At 48.2% G+C, this 18,040-nt stretch overlaps 1 protein-coding gene across 1 annotated transcript in view; it reads right to left on the bottom strand.

The window, feature by feature from the left end:
- The window catches only part of RIMBP2 (RIMS binding protein 2), a 301,212-nt gene extending 288,288 nt beyond the window's left edge, over window positions 1–12,924 (bottom strand). The window contains exon 1 of the mRNA XM_052654524.1: window positions 12,895–12,924. The gene's annotated coding sequence lies outside the window, so the exon portion shown is untranslated. The remainder of the gene's footprint in view (window positions 1–12,894) is intronic.
- Between the last annotated feature and the right edge of the window lie 5,116 nt (window positions 12,925–18,040).

Genomic DNA, 18,040 nt, shown 5'->3' with positions numbered 1-18,040 from the left:
TCAGAAAGATGTAAATGGCTGCTCAAACATTCAAGTCACTGAGAGCAGGGAGAATGTGATGTTTTCATCCTGTGCTGGCTGAGGGCACCAGTGATGGAGGCGCTGGTGCAGGGGGTCAGCTCGGCCATCAGTCAGCTGAGCGGAAGTAAGGCTTTCGGGGACAACCTCCCACCCAGAGCACGGGGTGTGGGGAGAAGGTCCACGTTCATGTATCAGGTGGGATCCTGTCTTGTTTATCTCATCTTATTCATTCCATTGTCATTTTACTGCCTGGTCTGTTTGGGATCTGAGAACCATAGCAGTGATAATATTAACTAGTCTGTGTTGAACCCTCACTGTCTGCCAGGCCCTGTCCTGAATGTTTCACATCATTCAACTCATTTAATCATCAAAACACCCCATCTACAGTCTCCCCATCTGAATGAGAATAATGGTAACAGCTAAAATATGTATTGAGTGCTTACTGGGTACTGAGTAGTTTACCTGTATTAGCTCAATCCTTTGAGAAAGAGATAGATGACACTGTTCTATAGATAGGAAAACGAGGCACAGAGACGTTAAGAAACACACCCCTTGCGTGTCAGAGAACAATCTTATGGCTGCCCAAGGCGGGGGGTGGGAAGGATAGGGAAATGGATGCTTGGGAAATTTGGGACGGACAGGTACACACTGCTATATTTTAAAGGGATAACCAACAAGGACCTATTATATAGCACAAGTAACTGCTCAAGGTTACGTGACAGCCTGGATGGGAGGGGAGCTGGGGGAGAATGGATACATGTATCTGTATGGTTGAGTCCCTTCTCTGTTCATTTGAAGGTATCACAACATTGCTGATCAGCTATACCCCAATATAAAATAAAAAGCTATAAGAAAAATGTAAAGAAACACACCCATGATCACACACCCCGAAGATCACAGAGCTAAGGCAAGAACTAGCCAAGCTGGCTTAAGACTCTTAAACATGGCCAGTGGCACCTACTGAAGGTCATCTCACAGCCCCCTCTGTGGGATTAACTCCCCTTGCAGGAGCCACAGGGAGAGAAGTGAGTGCAGGAATGGGTCAGCACCCTCCTCAGTGGCAGTGTGGCATGATGGTTAGGGTGTGAGCTCTGCCCACAGAGCCCCAGTGCACTCGACTGCTTCACTCACCAGCCTCATGAGATTGGGCAGGTGACTTCTGCTCCCTGGTCTCAAGCCCCATCCACAAGACACAGAGAATGGCAGCTCCTCCCTTATAGGGTTAGTGATTGTTAGTACCACGGTTATGATTGAATTCCAGACTAATCGCAAGTGGAATCGTGAATCAGTACAGAGGATGAGATGGCTGGATGGCATTACCGACTCAATGGACCTGAGTTTGGGTAAACTCCGGGAGTTGGGGATGGACAGGGAGGCCTGGCGTGCTGCAGTCCATGGGGTCGCAAAGAGTCAGACACAACTGGGCAACTGAACTGAACTGAATGGATTATTACTAATCAATAGAGGAATTATTCAGAAAATACCAGTGGTCCCCAGTGCGGCAGGACCGTATTCTGACAGAGTAAAGGAAGCCTTCTCCCCACACATCTCACTCCCCAGGGGAGGGGGAAGGAATATTCTGGACCAGTTCTGCTTAGCCTCCACTTTGATGGTCAAGCTGACCTCAGCCAGCTGTACCCTCCACGCCCCCTCTCCATGGAAGAGAAATTAACTGTGAAATTTTGAAACGATAGAGAAAACACAAAGTAATCAAATTTATCCTCCAGTGACAGGATCAACTTTCCTGATCTTAAGAAAAAGCAGAGCTAAAACAAGCTGGTTACAGACAAGAAAGCAGCCTCGGGTGACTCGGACCTCCGGGAATCACATGCCACCCACATCAATGCTTCACCTTGCCCACAGCTCTGACCCTGCACACACCACTGTGCACACCCAGGCCTCCCTCTCTGGGATGCTGGGCTGGAGCAGGAGGAGATGCCCAGGCCTGGAGGGTTCCTGTACCCTCAAAATACTGACCACCTGGAGGAAGTCCAGAAGAAACGACAGAGGATGAAGGGAGCCCCGCCCCTCCCTCAAGGAAAGAGGAAGAAACAGGCTTTCTGCAGGAGGATACGGCTGCACAGAGAACCAGAACTGAACAGATCAGTTCCCAGAGCCTGGAGCCACCCGATAGTCCCTGGAGCCTTTGAAACCCGCCTTCAGGGCCCACTTGAGCCCCCCCTCTGGGATGGGGCAGGGACATCAGTATTTTTAAAACAGATTTATTGAGATGGAACTCAAGTAGCATCCAACTCATCCATTTAAAGTGTACAAATCAATGGATTTTAGTATATTCTCAGATACATGCAATCATCACCATACTCCATTTAGGTCATTTTCATCACTTCAGAAAGAAACTCAACACCTTTATCATTTCCCAGTCTCCCCAGTCCTCCAGCCCTGTGCAGCCACCAACTTACTACCTGTCTATGGGTTTCCAGTCCTGGAAATTTCATGCTGGTAGAATCACACAATAAGTGATCCTCCAAGTCTTGTCTCTTTTCTCTTAGCATCTTGTTCCCAAGGTTCATCCATGGGGTGGGATGCATCTGAATGCCACTCCTTTTTTATAGCTGAATAGTATTCCCTGGTGGCTCAGATGGTAAAGAATCCATCTGCAATGCAGGAGACCTGGGTTTGATCCCAGGGTTGGGAAGATCCCCTGGAGGAGGCCACTCCAGGATTCTTGCCTGGAAAATCCCCATGGACAGAGGAGCCTGGTGGGATACAGTCCACAGGGTCACAAAGAGTTGGACATGGCTGAGCGACCAAGCACACAGCACACGTGGTATTCCATTGTATGGGTCCACCAATGTCCATCTTTGGCAGCCATATTTTTTTTAAAGATCTGAGAACCACTGCTGGAAATGGAGATGTGTGTCATTCCATGCAATCTCCCCTCCCAACCTCCTCCTCCATCCTCAGCTGTATCCTAGATCTGTTCCCATGGATTTATTCTCTCTTTTCTCCTTCAAGTCCTGAATCTGATCTCTTCTCACCATGGCCACTGCTACGCCCTGGCCTGAGTGAGACCCCATCGTCTCATCCCCTGGAGGCTATGTCAGCCCCTTCCCGTCTCCTCATCCACCTCTGCCCTGCAGTCCACCCCACACAGCAGCCAGAGCATCCTGCTGAAAACAGGCAGACCACGCTGCTCCTCTGAGAACCTTCTGGTTGCTTTTAACCTCCTCACCTAGAACCAATTTGGGAGAAAGCAATGGCACCCCACTCCAGTCCTCTTGCCTGGAAAATCCCATGGATGGAGGAGCCTGGTAGGCTGCAGTCCATGGGGTCGCTGAGAGTTGGACACGACTCAGTGACTTCACTTTCACTTTTCACTTTCATGCATTGGAGAAGGAAATGCAACCCACTCCAGTGTTCTTGCCTGGAGAATCCCAGGGGTGGCAGAGCCTGGTGGGCTGCCGTCTATGGGGTCGCACAGGGTCGGACACAACTGAAGCGACTTAGCAGCAGCAGCAGCAGCAGAACCAGTTTGAGGCCCTTCTGACCACTACTGCGGGGTCTGCCCCTGCTTCCTCCCCACCTCCATCGCCACCATGTCTCCCTGATGCCCACCGCCTTCAAGACACACTCGCCAGCTTGCTCTTCCTTCCATGAGGGCAATTCTGCACAGTGGATATCCACCAGCTTCCGAGCTTGATTGACCCAAATTTAAAACCTGGGCCCTTCCTCCCCAGGTGTGAGACCCTGGAAAAGTTCCTCATGCCTCTTAGATGATTGTGCTGTCTGTAAAATGGCTCTAAACTATGTCCAAAGCCCACCTTATAAAGCCTCAGTGTTGTGCACATAAAAATTGAGGACACACGGGGATGCCCAGTCAGTGGCACACATATTACTACATTTATGGTTCCAAGAGCTGTTCACACAGGCTCCCTTATTTAATTCTCAGCCTAAAAAAGTGGTCTGGGACTTCCCTGGTGGTCCAGTGGTCGAGAACTCATCTGCCAGTGCAGGGGACACAGGTGTGATCCCTGGTCTGGGAACAAAGATCGCACATGCCCAAGGGCAAATAAATCCGTGTGCAGCAACTACTGCCTCCACATTCTAGAGCCTGTGCTCCACAACAAGAGAAGCCACTGCAAGAAGAAGCCCACCCACTGCAACTAGAGAAAGCTCATGTCGAGCAATGAAGACCCAGCGCAGTCAAAACTAAATAAATAATTGATTAAAACTCAAAAACAAATTATTTTTTTTAATGATCCAGGGACTTCCCTGGGAGTCCAGTACTTAAGACTTCACCTTCCAAAGCGGGGATTGAGGGTTCAATCCCTGGTCAGGGAGCTAAGATCCTACATACCCCATGGCCAAAAAAAAAAAAAAAAAAAAACCCCACAAAACAGAAGCAGTGTTGTAGCAAGTTTAATAAAGACTTAAAAAAATGGATCACATTAAAAAAAAAAAATCTTTAAAAAAATGGTCCAGAACTGGAGTGAAGGGACCCCACCCAGAGCTGGTGGGCTTGAGGACTATCCAGAGTCTGGGGGTGACAAAGGCACCCAGCCCACCCTGGAGGGTGTCACATACACCAGTTCATCATTCTTGAGCACCTACTATGTATCAGCCACTTGCCAGTACTGGAGATTTGGCCACAGGTTCCACAAAATCGGATGCGGGTGGGCCAGGAGAAGACCAAAGTGACCCCCAGTTCTCAAGATGGGGTGTCTGAGTGGCAGAGGCATGATTCACTTTGACGGCCAGAGAATTCTGGAGAAGTGGAGGTTTGGGAGGGGAAGTGAGGTTGTAATCTACCTTGACAGCTAGTTTGAGACTCTCCTGTGGGACTGCCTTGTGCTGTGGGAGACCCTGCTATAAAAATCCCTTGACTCTCCAAATGGACAGCCCCGTGTATCACCCAGAAGGACAGCAAATTGGGTACCGTGTGTATGTTAGTTGCTCAGTCATGTCCAACTCTTTTGAGACCTCATGGACTGTAGCCGGGCTTCCCAGGCGGCTCAGCGGTAAAGAATCTGCGTGCAATGCAGGAGATGCGAGTTTGATCCCTGGGTCAGGAAGACACCCTGCAGGAGGGCATGGCAACCCACTCTAGTGTTCTCGCCTGGAGAATCCCATAGACAGAGGAGCCTGGTGGGCTGCAGTCCATAAGGTTGCAAAGAGTTGGACACAACTGAAGTGACTGAGCGCGCACACACACACACACACACACACACACACACACACACACACGAACTGTAGCCCACCAGACTCCTCTGTCCATGGGGATTCTCCAGGCAAGAATACTAGAGTGGGTAGCCATTTCCTTCTCCAAGGGCTCTTCCCAATCCAGGGACCCAACCTGGGTCTCCCGCATTGCAGGCAGATTCTTTACCATCTAAGCCACCAGGGTGGCCACCCATTATTTGTAATAATGAGGAAAAATTGAAACAGTCTGAATGGTCCTATATGATAAGTAAGCTGGGAATAACCATGTTTAAGTATTACACAGCTACTCTACGATATGTTTTTGCAGTGTCTTTCTATATCATGGAGAAATGCCAACTTTATCATGTAAAATGTTTTAAAAACATACTTCAAAACAGTTAATGAAATAAAAACCCTCATAGAGAAGAAACTGGAAAAAATGCCAGTATTAACAATGGTTGGTTCTGGGTGACAGGATTATGAATCAACAATATTTTCTTCTTCCTGCTTTTTTTTTAAAATACTTTCTAACTTTCCCACAATGAAAAGGCATTACTTTTATAATAAAAATCAGGTGCTTCTGCAAAAGAAGAAGAGGGTAGCAGAGGATGAGATGGTGCGATAACATCACCAACTCAATGCACATGAATTTGAGCAAACTTCAGGAGATAGTAGAGGATGGAGAGCCTGGTATGTTGCAATCCACGGGGTCGCAAAAAGTCGGACACAACTTGCTGACTGAACAGCAACAACAAAAAAAAACCAGATAACTAATGAGAACCTTTTGCACAGGGAACTGTACTCATTACTTTGTGGTGAGCTAAATGGGAAAGAGATTCAAAAAAGAGGGGATGTATGTATACATACAGCTGATTCACTTTGCTGGACAGTAGAAACTATTATAATACAACATTGTAAAGCAAACTATACTCCAATAAAAATTAATTTTAAAAAAATTAAGGACTTCCCTGGTGGTCCAGCGGCTAAGACTCTTCGTTCCCAATGCAGGGGGCCTGGGTTCAATTCTTGGTCAAAAACTAGATCCCACATGATGCAACTAAGAGTTCACCTGCCATAAACTAAAGATTCTGTATGCCACAACCAAGACCCAGTGCAGACAAATAAATAAATAAATAAAATTTTAAGATGTCATTGAAAAAACAAATTCAAGATGCAGAACCCATGTAGTGAGCTGGGTAGGGACGGTCAGTGTGGTTTTGACATCAGCAGAGGCAGCCCTGTCACTTGCCCCAAACCTGGCCCCCAGCTCACCAGCATCCCAACCCCCTGGAGCAAGTCCTGGGTAACTAGCTAGATACACAGATCAGATTCTTGGCCCCTAAATCTGAGCTCTTTAAAGACATGGAGCTAACAACCAAACATGATTTCCTAGTACTCCAGAGCTCCTTCTGGGATGGGGCAGGGGAGTGCTGTTAGGAGGGAAACATTAGAAACAAGCAAACAACCCCATGGCCCTATTACCTCTCTACATCTCTGAGTCTGAAGTAACAGTGGAGCAACACGATGAGGAGTGATTCTGTCTTAGGAACAATCAGTCAACAATAACCATCCATAACTTCCCAATGGAAACCAACTCTGCTGAGCCAACTGCAGCAACCAATTCTAAACTCGGTCATCACAGCATCCGTGCTAGCTTTTTGGCAACAAGAATATTTCATCATCGAGAATATTTCCAAAGTCCCCTCTGACCAGATCAGCAGCCACAAGCCCCATTCAAAATGCCTTTTTTCCAAAGGCAAGACAAACAGGTTTTCTTGGTGGCAGCATGCAATGGGATGGGGCAAGACGGGGACAAGAGGAAGTGGAGAGGGGAACCTTTGCATCTCGAAAAAGGGAACCCTATGGCCAATTCCCTGAGGATGGCACTGGCAAACTACCCTGACCCACTGGTTTCAGACACCTGTAGGAGCTCACGGCTCATGCTCAGTGTCCATGGGTGAAAGCCTGGGGACTCCAGACCCCTGTCATTCCACCTGCTCCAAATACATCCTGCTGGCACTTCCTGCACAGCCATCTAAGAGAAAGGAAACCGCTGTTCCTTCCTTCAGATATTCAGGGTCTTTGCACCTGTATCTGTATACCTGGATTCTTAAATGTCACTTCCTCCATGAGAACTTCAAGGATCACCCCTCCACAGGCTCTCACATCAGGCTGTTATAATCTTCTGTATGGTGTTGCCTCTATTTGTTTTTTAGTCATCTGCTTGTTGTCAAACACACACACACATCCACACAACCATAAGAACAGAGATTTTAGCTATCTGGCCGGCTGCTCTGTGCTCAAAATGCTACTTAATATTTAATAGGGGCTCAAATGTTTGTTGAATGAATAAGTGACTGCACTGTCTTCATCCCTAGATTACAAAAATAAACATCACAACTGCTGCCTTCCAGGAGCTTCATTCTAGAGGACAGAACCATCCTGGAACACATAATTGTAGAGCTTGTGGTGACGACAATGCGCAGGCCAGTAACCAGGCCAGAGGTTACTGCCCCATCCCACTCTGGGGCCTCTTAGAGGTCATTTCCTTCCTTCACTCCTGGCTTCCCTGATAGCTCAGTTGGTAAAGAATCTGCCTGCAATGCGGCAGACCTGAGTTTGATCCCTGGGTTGGGAAGATCCCCTGGAGAACACCCACTCCAGTATTCTGGCCTGGAGAATTCCATGGACTGTCCATGGGGTCACAAAGAGTCAGACACGACTGAGCAACGTTTACTTTCACTTTTCCTCATTCTTTCCAAAAAATATTTATTGACACCATACTATGTGTGCAAAGCACTTGCATGGAAAAACAGACAATAAAAATGTCAGCAAATAAGATAATTTTAGATGAATGTCCTTAGTCACCCTGATTCCTCCATTTCTCAACAACCTCCCCCACACCCAATTGCCACAGACTCTGCCACCTCACCCATCTGTGTCCCTGCGAAGCCCCTCAGGGCCTGGAAGTCGTTGACACTTCTTTCCCATGTGAGTGAACATTAAGAACAGGTTATCTGACTGTCCTGCTATAGGGCACAGGAACTATAGTCAAAGTCCTGGGAAAAAAACATAACAAAAAAAGAATACAGCAGAAATTAACACAACATTGTAAATCAACTATACTTCAATTAAAAAATAATAATACATTTAAAAAAAGAATAAGTCATCCAGAATCCCAAAGAAGTCCTAGCCTCTCCCATTTTATGAGCCTCCTGGTCCAGTGAAAAACTAAGAAATGTCAAGGCAGGTTTAAATCGTTATTTCTCAGGTATCCATTTAATGCATTAAATACATGTATTGGGCTTCCTTTGTGGTTCAGCTGGTAAAGAATCCGCCTGCAATGTGGGAGATCTGGGTTCGATCCCTGGGTTGGGAAGATGCCCTGGAGAAGGGAAAGGCTACCCACTCCACTCCATGGAGAATTCTGTGGACTGTATAGACTGTGGGGTTGCAAAGAGTCAGACATGAATGAGCAACTTTCACTTCATACACGTATTAATATATATGTCTCATGTACACATATTATTAATAATACATTAACTATAACCCAACAGGGGCCCCCCCAGGTAGTTCAGTGGTAAAGAATCCACCTGCCAATGCAGGAAGCAAAGGAGACACGGATTCGATTCCTAGATTGGGAAGATCCCCTGGAAGAGGAAACGGCAACTCACTTCAGTATTCTTGCCTGGAAAATCCCATGGACAGAGGAGGCTGGCAGGCTACAGTCCACGCAGTAGCAAAGAGTCAGACACGACTGAGTGACTGAGCATGTACATAACCCAAGAAACCCCAGTGCAATATCATTGACTTATTAAGATGGATCCACTCAGGTCCCGTTACCAGGAACAGGTTTAAAGTCTCATGAGAAATGATTTATTTTTTGAGTCTCCTCAGCGGATCTTGGTGGCTGAAAACATAGCTTCAAATGTCAAGGGTTAATTTGAGATTCTTTGTCACTGTAAGAATGAGCCAAAGAACCCTCCCAGACACTGCCCCAAGAAACACATCAGTTCTCAAAGAGGAAGACCCGTTACCCATAAGGCCTGAGACTCAGGGCAGGCTGCCTCAGACTTAAGAAGTCTGAGAGACATAGCCCAGTCCCCTGAAAACCCTCCCAACTCTGCTGCTGCCAGCAAATGCTAGTTTGGAACTGAAGTGTCTGTGAAAGCCCCCTCCCAAACAGCTTTAGGCAGAACTGGATATACAAGGGCTGGAAAAGTTCATTGCAAATGTTAGAAAGTCAGACAGTGCTAAGTGCTGGCAAGAACATGGGGAAAGAGAACGCACCCCGCAGAGCAAGCTGGAAGAACTTGCTGAAATGAGGTGGACACATCCCCTCCGCCCCAGCGATCCACTTCTGAGATGCACTCAGAATGATTCTCACTCGGGACCCTCAGGCACACGTGCAAGGATGCTGCTGCAACATCATCTGAGCAACTGGGCTCTGGAGCCAACCTGGTGTCCTCGATGGGGATGGGCAAGAAAAAGGTGGTCCGTGAGCTCTACGGAATATTTCACAGCAGTTAGAGGTAACTCAGCAGAAATACACACTCTGACACAGATGGACTGCAAAGGGACAGGACTGCATGAGAGAAGCAGGAAACAGAACCAGGTCCAGAACACCATGGAATTTCTGTTCATCAGAACACCTGGGAATGTGGCAGCACTAATGTTTCTCATAAATGCAAATTCAGGGTTATATATCAAACGCGTTGAAGGGACTGGCTGTGATGGGAAAGATAAAAGGGGTGGGGACTGGGGTGAAAGGGAAGAGACAGGAAGAGAGGCAAGGGAGAGAGAGAAGGGAGACAGAGAGAAGGAAAGGGGAAAGAGGAACCTGTAACAATAACACATTAGGGACTGTGGAGTGAGGTTCAGCCAACCCTTTGCCCCCAGTGCAGTGGCACTAACAACAGGCCATTGCTTTTCTGCAACTGTGAGCTTGGAGCGGATGCCATAACAAGATCAGGCAGCTTTTCAAACGGACAGGCAGAGGCAAAGAGAAGCTGCAGAAACACTGTTCATAGAGTATAACGATCTAATTCAAAAGGAACCAGAGAAATGAAGAAGAGTTTACGAGAAGTCAAGGTCAGCCACTCCAGTGCATCCATAATAGACCAGCACAGCAGGAGGTGCATCCTTAAACAAGTTCCCAGGACTACACAGATTCCACCCTTCCCGCTACCCCAAAACAACTGGGAAATTCAGTGGTTAAATCCTCTACCTCCCCTACCACCGGGAGCAGTTGCTCCAGCCATGCAGGAAAGGAGTCTCCTTGCTAGGAGCAAAGTTCCAACACGAGCCTACACCCACCGGAGGGGCCAGGGCTTTGCTAGAATCACACTTTGTTTATACTCACAACCAAAATCAACAGCACGGTAGATGACTCCCACAGATGCTTGACCACCTTGGGGGTGACCCCTAACCCAGCAGTTCTCAAAGTGAGGTCCCTGGATCAGGAGCATCAGCACCAGAAACTGAGAAATTCGAACCCTAGACCCCCTCCCCAGCGCTGCTCAGAAATTGCTCTCACCCTGCTCCCTCCACGACTCGGTTGCTCCCCAATGTTTGAGAGCCCTGGCGCTAATTAAAACTTCAAGCTTCACTCCAAAAACACAAAGGAGGGAGGCTTGGAAGTGGAAGCTCAGGAAAGAACCTCGCTGCTCTGTGCCCCTCCTCCTGCCCTTTAAGCACAGGCTGTTCTCCCAAACGCCAACCATGTAGGGAGAAATGAGACTGGAAAGCACAGCGGAGAGAATCAGTGGAATTGGTTTGCTGCCTTTTTCTTTAAATTGCTAGTTCTCAGCCCAGTCGGCACATGGCCTCACCTGGGGAAGCTTTCAGACTCCCCCCACCAGGGATTCAGATGTGGCTGGGTTTGATCTGGGGGATGCAGGGCACAGACCTGGGACTGGGGTGGGGGTGGGGGAAGCCCCTTAAGTCCCACCCACTCCCCTGGCACGCTGACAGCGCCAACCTTTCCCTGACCCATTTTGTCATCTTCTCAGAAGGGGAGGGTGGTAAATATCAGCTGCCAGCCACTTCCCTGAAATAACCTCAAAATGCTTTGCTCCGTGTCCCGGGTACAGTGCCATATGGCCAGCAGAGCAGCCGTAGGCCCTGGGGCACAGCCCAGTCACCCCACACTGCAGATGGGACTGTCTGCCTGCCTGCCTCCCACACCACAGCCCCACGCCGGAGACACAAGCCCAGGTCGTACCCAAGCATCTAGCCTGGAGGCTTCAACTTCACTGGAGCCCAAATCACACTCCAAGATAACAAAACCCCAAACACTACAGCAGGGCTGGGAGAAAGCAGAGGGGCTGGGGTGTCAGGATGAGGAGGGGACCGCCCCAGGACCATTCACCTTGCAAATCGGGCTGAGTTTAAAGTGCTCCCCTCCCATGGCACCTCCTTTACTCCTGGCTCAGAAACTGGGCGTGAGGAGAGGTGGTCCACGCCCCCCTCCTCTCTCCGTCTCATCTTCCATGTTCAGAGCCAGCTCATTCCCTTCTTCCTCTGACGCTCTCCCTGGGACATTTTCTGTCCCTTAATGAGGTGGGGGTCTCACTTTAGTAAAAGGTGATGATGCAGAGAGAGATCCCAGGGTGGACCCCTTCCCCCAAGGCCCTCCCCTGCCCGCTCACCCTGCTATCCTAAGAACTTGGGGGGACTGCAAACCCAGTGGAATGGTCTGGAGAGCCCCTGCCCCCAATTCCTGCAGAAGCCCCCAGGGGCCCCGAGCCCAGTGACCCAGTGACCGAGTGCTGAGCCCCGTCCACCCAGCCCTCAGCTGGACTTTTGGGGACAGCAGTGCACCTGCCTCTACAAAGGCCTCAGAGTCAGAACAAACAGCACCCTCGCCCCCACTGGCCCCCAAACCCAACTTCCCTCCCGGCAGATCGTCCTGTAAACACTGCGTCTCCAGGTGAAAACATGGCTTTCGGGGGAGGGCCTGCCTCAGCAAACAGCCTGTGGGCACACACACACACACGCACACACATACGCGCACGCACGCATTCTGCCGGGAACATCTGTTTTGACAAACAAATCATTCAAGTCAGTCTATGGGACATGAATTGACAAATTCTCAACGTGCAGGTCCCTGGCTCCATACATTTCAGATCTGAGCCAAGCTGGGGATGATACAACCAACTCTTATTTTTTTATTCGTTGGCCCACAACCCCTTCCTCACTCCAGCCCAACCTCCAAGAAGACCACATCCGGAGCCCCCAACAGGCTTAGATGAGAAACAATCGGAACTCACACACCTGGGGGTTACAAAGACATTGCCTGCCGTGGTGTCAAACTTCGCCCAGAGGGGCTTTTCTGCAAAGCTGGGGGCCGAAAGGGTGTCGGGAACCCCACAGTGACAGAGAACCGTCAGCCCTGCCCTGGGAAACCAGAACCACCGGGACCAAGCAGCAATATCCCGCATCAGCGGGAGGAATCGTCTGGAAACGGTCCTCCTCTCCCGGCGGCTCTCCGGCACCGGCGTCCATGGCAGCTTCGCCAGCCGCGCGGTACCCGGACCCGGTGCTGAAGGGCATCCTCAGACCGCTGGAAAATAAACTTTGTCAGGGCAGAGAGTTTCCGGCTATCACCCAGCTATCACCGCCGCCGCTGCAGCGCGGGGTGCGCGCTGAGGGGTGAAAAGGCAAACGAGAAGCTATTTTTAGGAGAAAAAAAAATAATAAATCTCAGCCTACCTTAGAAGCAGCAATGCCAAGACTGGGAGGTTCACCGGGAGACAACTGCAGTCTGCTGTGTCAGATTACAAACTGGGGGCCAGAGGGAGAGAGCAGAGAGGGAAGGGGGAGGGAGGGAAGAAGAGAGGAGGAGGGAGGGAGGGGGAGGGAGAGGGCATTGGTGTGTCTGCACTGCTTGGATTCAGCTAGAAATGATTCATTAGTTTTCTGCAGGCAGGCAAGCAGGCCCAAAGAGAAAAAGATCGGGGGGGTGGGGTGGGGGGTGGGGAACCAACCGCCATGCAGCGGTACCCAGAGCCCAGGAAACGTCAGTGTTTTAAACACACACACACACACACACACACACACACCAAGATGGCTCTCCCCTCCCCGCCAGCGTCTTTTCCACCGAGTTGTGGCCAAAAGCGGGGACAGAAATGGAGGCCACACAGCTCTCTTAGCCACGCAGGGCTTGGGGTTCAGTGGGTGATGCTCCGTCTGGGGAATAACAACGCAAGCTCTCCCCTGTTGGCTGCCAGGGGCCTCCTGCAACCTACCGGCCGCGGAAAACCTGCCCTCGCGCGCCCCACAAAGCTAAGAAACTCAAGTGCAGCCGGGAATTAAGCGATTATGTGAACCACCCAAGCTGTTCGGGTCTTTACCCTCTGGTCTGGAGCCCCCGCCCGCCCCAACCTCCAGAATCCAAAGAAAATAACATATGTGTCCTCCTCGTCCCCCAAGAAGTTCAGACTCTTCCGCAGACTACCAGCTACCTAGCAACGCGGCAGAGTGACAGTCTAGGAAAATGTGTGTGGACTGGACACACGCACACAGATGCACACACACGTGTGCGGGGAACAGTTTGTTCCCTGAGATGAAAACTCATCGTGTGTGATTTAAAGATGCTAAGTAATTTAGCTGCTGGGAAGAAAGCCCCATGTTAGGCCCCACAGACCTCAGCTGCAGCTCTGAGGGGTCCCAGTGCCACCTGCCTAGGCAGGGACCAGGCACCAGTGACAGATCCTTTTTACAAAAAGGCAACAGTCTCTGGAGATGGTTTCTGTTGCTTTTCCAATTAACAGGCTTACAAAACAGGCTCATCAGGAAAATCTAATACACCCTCGACCACTGTGGTTGAGTCACTTGCCTTACCCAAACCACCATGATCTAAAAAACTAACGGAAATTTCCTGTTGGGTCCAGTGGTTAGGACTACAAGCTTTAACTGCTGAGGGCATGGGTTTGATCCCTGGTCATGAACTGAGATCCCACAGGATGTAGCCAATTTTTTTTTAATTTTCTTAAAAAACAAACAAACAAAAAAAAACATGGTATGAAAAATAAAAAGCTAACTGGCCAGAAGGACACTCCTTTTCCAGACAACTTCTGCATCATGGTGGTACAAGGGTGGAGGAGACATTTTCCTAATCAGAACCCACTTTTGCTTCCCAAAGATGGAGAGGATCTGAGTTTGCCTACAAGACAGAAGGCTTCCTCCAGCCCTGGGGTTGCTAGTCCCAGCCTCTTTCCATGGAACCAAGAGTTCTGTGCCCCTCTCAGGAGTGGGGTGCAGACCACCCACCCTTTCCCTTTTCATTCTGCAGGCAGAGCTGTCGGATCCCCATAACCAAGACCAGGGAAGAGAACAGGCAAACACACTGTGTACAGGCTGACTAGGCAGCTCTAGTCATAACAGCCAGTGGGTGGAGGCAACCCAATGCTCACTGATGGCAGGTGGATCCACAGGAGGCGGTGGTCTATCCAGGCAGTGGAATGCTATGCAGCCACAAGGACAGAAGCACAGACACAGGCTACAGCAAGAATGGACTTGAAAACATACTGGTAGAGGAAAGAAGCCAGACACAAAAGAAAACATGTCATGTGATTTCATGTGGATGAAATGTCCAGAATAGGCAAAGCCATAGAGACAGAAAAGAGATGAACAGGATGGTGGCCAGGACCAGGGCCCGGGGGAAGCAGGGAGGGGGAAGGGGCTGCTGATGAGCACAGGATCTGCTTTAGGGGTGATGAAAACATTTTGGAATTAGGTGGTGGTTGTACAACATTGCAAAGGCACTAAACGCCACTGAATTTCTCACTTTTAGGTTATATGAAGCTCATCTCAATTTTTTAAAAGGACTATGGGAAAAGCACATGAATTGGAAGTCAGGCTGGCCAAGGTCTTAATCCTAACTCTTTGTGACCTTGAGCAGGTTGGTCTGTTCCCCTGGCTACAAAAGTATCCTATCTGCTTCTAAGAGAGCATCCACCTCCTGGGGTTATCATGGGGAACAGAACTTGATTGACAGAAGAAAATTAAGCTCCTCCCCCTGAGAAAGAACTCATTCTTTGAGAAGGACGTTCAATGGTATGAATATGGCTTTCTCCCCCTCTTTCCTCAGCAGACTGTTTTGAAACAATCCGTAGATCAGACAGGGCTAAAGGCACAGGTTCTGAAACAATCACCTACAAAGTCGTTCCCAGGCTGGGCCACAGCCACTTGAGCTGGCCGTGTTAAGACTCCAGAACCATTCCCACGGTGTTTCATGTCAATGGGAGTTGCTTGCCTAAGGGTCGCCATTTCACCCACTTAGAGGACCTGGCAAGCTGAGAATGGGAAAGGACACTGTCCCCATCCAATCAGAAAAGGAAGGCAGGTGGGAGTGTAAATTGGTGCAGCCACTAGGGAGAGAAGTAGGAAGGGTGCTGGAAAACTAAAAATAGATTTGCCACACTATCCTGAAGTCTCACTCTTGTGTATATATCTGGACAAAATTATAATTCAAAAAGATACACGCACCCCTATGTTCGTGTGTGTGTGCTGAATCATGTCCGATTCTTTGCAACCTCATGGACTTGAGTCCACCAAGCTCCTCTATCCATGGGATTCTCCAGGCAAGAATACTGGAATGGTTGCCATCCCCTTCTCCAGGGGATATTCTGACCAGGAATCGAACCCACATTTCTTGCGTCTCCTGAATTGGCAGGAGGATTCTTCACCACTGTGCCACCTGGGAAGTCCCTGTGTTCATGGAGATTCCTGGGTCAGAAGATCCCCTGGAGAAGGAGATGGCAACCTTGGAGAAGGGCATACTAACCCACTCCAGTATTCTTGCCTGGAGAATCCCATGGACAGAGGAGCCTGGTGGGCTACAGTCCATGGGGTCACAAAGAGTCAGACACGACTGAAGGGACTTAGCACGCTCTCACCGAAGCAACCTAAGTGTCTTTCAACAGAGGAATGGATAAAGAGGATGTGGTGTACATATACAATGAACTACTACTTGGCCACAAAAAAGAATGAAGTAATGCCATTTGCAACAACATGGATGGACCCAGAGATTATCATACTTAGGTGAAGTAAGTCAGAAAAGACAAATACCATATGAGATCACTTAATACGTGGAATCTAAATAATGGCACAAATGAACCTATCCAAGAAACAGACAGAGACTCGAAGACATAGCGAACAGACTTGTGTTTGCCAACGGAGGGGGGAGGGATGGAGTGGGAGTTTGGGATTAACAGATGAAAACTATTATATACAGAGAGAAGGCTGTGTTAATTTCTGCTGTTGTGCAAAGTGATTCTGTTGTACATTTTATATATATATATATATATATATATATATATTCATTCTTTTTTTATATTCTTTTCCATTATGGTTTATCACAGAACATTGAATATAGTTCCTTATGCTATAAAGTAGGACCTTGTTGTTCATCCACTCTCTATTTAATAGTTTTCAATAAATTTAAAAAAGAAAAGGAATTCAGTGTTTCCACCTGTGAGTACTATGTTCTAACTTCACAAAAAAGCAGGTGAATTCTGTGCTTTAGCCACCAGAAAATGTAACAGAACAGAGAATTTCATAGACAAGATCTTGGGTAATTCATGATGCAGAAGAACAAGGTGAGAAGACACAGCAGGAAGGAACCACTCAGTTCTGGAAAATGGGCTGCCAGGACCCAGCCCGGCTTGCTCGAAGAAATCAGCGAAGCTCATTGCTTCAACACTAGTTGGAGGCCACTCAAAAAACAGACCCTACAGAGAAATCCCTGTTCGACTATTAAGAGCTGCTATAGATAACTCACCGTGTAGGTACCACTAGTGGTAAAGAATCTGCCTGTCAATGCAGGAGACACAAGAGACATGAGTTCCATCCTGGGGTCGGGATCCCCTGGAGAAGGAATGGCAACCCACTCCAGTATTCTTGCCTGGGAAATCCCATGGACAGAGGAGCCTGGTGGGCTACAGTCCATGGGGTCTCAAAGAGTCGGACATGACTGAGCGACTGAGCACAGAGAGAATGATTTATCTGATCCTGAATGCAAAGAGTGTTTGCAAGACTGACAGAGAAGCACCAGATGCAAAGTTGCATAACTGCCATCCAGAGCCTTCCAGTCACACATATGGAGAAAGCACAGCTGGGCTGTTTCCATTTGGACTAGCTTTCTCTGAGGAAATGCCAGGTGTCGATTGCAACGTGGTTCTGAGGGTTCAGCATTAAAGCAGCAGAATCTATGATGGTCATGGAGCTAAGAATAGGTCCTGAACATCAAGATCTCAGCAGGCTCAGAGCTGCTACAAAGCACAGCAGGCTCTCTACTAGGTGTGTCCCAAGGCGAGTGGTGAGGTGTGGTACCTAGGCCCTTTTCAAGTCATTTTAGGAGATGTTATGATGGTCTGTGAACCAAAAAACTGTTACAAATAAGAATAGAATGGAATGGAATAGAGTAGAATAGGACCAAATAGAAGAATTCTGCATATATTCCTTAATAGAATACAATCATGTATTATTTTTGCTGCCAATCAAATAAAAAAAGGATATTATTGCATTTAATAATATGTAAAAATCAATAGCTTTTCTATATAGGAAGAACAATCAGTTGGGAAACAATCCCACTTCTGGTAGCATATCAAACAAAAAACACACCAATACAAAATGGTATAGATATGATTGTGTCTATGAATGATTTGAACCAGAAATACACAAGATATATGTGAAGAAAACTGAAGAAGAAAATATGAAAATTGAATAAAGAGAAAAGCATACACTATGCTTGAAAGGGATGCTTAAATTCTATGACATTTCCCCTAAATCAATCTTAAAATTTAATATGATTACAAAAGATATACAGACAGACACCCTCAGATCTATGGAAGCT

The sequence above is a fragment of the Budorcas taxicolor genome, chromosome 17 (genome assembly GCF_023091745.1).
Source record: "Budorcas taxicolor isolate Tak-1 chromosome 17, Takin1.1, whole genome shotgun sequence".
Classification (NCBI taxonomy): Eukaryota; Metazoa; Chordata; class Mammalia; order Artiodactyla; family Bovidae; genus Budorcas; species Budorcas taxicolor.
This window is presented reverse-complemented; position numbering and strand designations above follow the sequence as displayed.